This window comes from Eurypyga helias, unplaced genomic scaffold, assembly GCF_000690775.1.
Source record: "Eurypyga helias isolate BGI_N326 unplaced genomic scaffold, ASM69077v1 Scaffold9442, whole genome shotgun sequence".
Classification (NCBI taxonomy): Eukaryota; Metazoa; Chordata; class Aves; order Eurypygiformes; family Eurypygidae; genus Eurypyga; species Eurypyga helias.
In genome coordinates, this window is record NW_010235261.1 from 1 (window position 1) to 1,640 (window position 1,640).

Below are 1,640 nucleotides of genomic sequence, written 5' to 3' on the forward strand. Positions count from 1 at the left end.
GTACCCCGTTCGCGGGCTGTGGCGCGGTGGGCGGGAGCAGCGGCCCCTTCCGTGCCAGGGACCGAGTTTCCAGGGCCCGGAGCGCCGCTGCCAGCGGCGTGGTCCCAGCACGGGATGGCTCCTCGGCTGCCCGGTGGCCCGAAGCCTCTGCACCGATGCTCTCTGAGGGTCTCTGCGGTTCCTATCGCCTAGGCTGGGGTACCCTCACTTCAGAAAAGTCAGGGAGTAACTCCAAGTGTAGCTGTTCTAGGGGATAGGCGCATTGGTAAGTTTTGAGTCCCTGTCCGGTTCCACACGGTAAGGGTATTAAACAGAATAAAGTTGTGAGCGTGCTGTTCCTTTGCCCTTGGTTTCTGTCATATTTCAGCATTGTGCTTGCTTACAACCTGTTATCAGCTGTAAGAATGTTTATTTTGCTCATTTGTGTAGTTGATTTTAATTTTACTGCCATAGGGTTTATAAGCCAACAGAGTGATAAGGAAGGCAGAACTCGGCCAAGATCAGCAGACAGAGTACTGTAACTGTGTGTAGTTTAGGGATCGAGAGGAAAGTTTGTAATCATGAACCATTCACAGTCTGTCATGGTGTTGTCTCAGCTAGAAACAGAGGGGAATTCGATCCCTGTTACAAGGAAATACTTGAGAATGCTGAATCAAGTTAAATAAAAATGAGGGAATACTTGTCACACAGATACTTGATTCGTTCTGTTATTGTGCTGTGAGATGAGCCTCTATTCTCCTAAATAGTGTGAATCCCCTAATAAGGCTCCCAACTTTCCAGTCCTGGTCACTGCATCAATGTATATATAGTGGTGTGACAGACCAGACGAAAATGTTTCTCTTCACTCAACTCATAATGGCTTTTTATCTCTCAATTGCTGATTAAATGTTTGGAATTTAAGAAAATGCTGGCAATGCAATTTTTCTCGAATGCTTCCTGCCCCGTGGAACATAAAGTGGAGAAGCTTCTACTCCATGTGAAAAACACTTTCAAAACTTTCCTTTAACTTCACGTTATCACACCTGTAATCCTAGCCCTTATTTTTGCAGGTGCCCATGTTGTAGTAACTCACACTCTGCCTCAAGAAAATTAAACCACTTTTTTTTCATGATGAAGTCCTTATACAAACACAGGGACTAGACTTTTGCTTCTTGTAGTATCACTTGTCCTTACCAACCCTTGGCACAGAGTTTGAATCTGATTCTCCTTGTGTAAACTGACGGACTGTAGCAGAATTTCTATTTACTGCATTTCTGACTGGAGAAAAGTCACTGCTTTTTTAAGTGTCTGTGGACATTTTTAATCATGCTATTACTTTATTTTGCGTTTTACTTTTTCCTTGCCATGGGCCTGGCATATTGGTGTGTTCTCTTCACTCCCCTTATGCAAAGAGAGGTGGAATTTGGCTGTCACTGTTGCATCTTCTGTTGTCAGGTTAATACCTGAGAGTTCCACATGTGTTCTGGGCAAATGTGGAAAGGACTTGAGCATTTATGAAAAATTACTAAATGAAATGTAAGCACACCTTTTTCTGTGTTATTTTTAATACTGGCTGCCAAAGGTGTCCATCTGTTGTGATTTTCAGGCCGTACAGTTGCACAAACGTGAATCTAATTATTTTCTATACTGCCCTGCCTCAC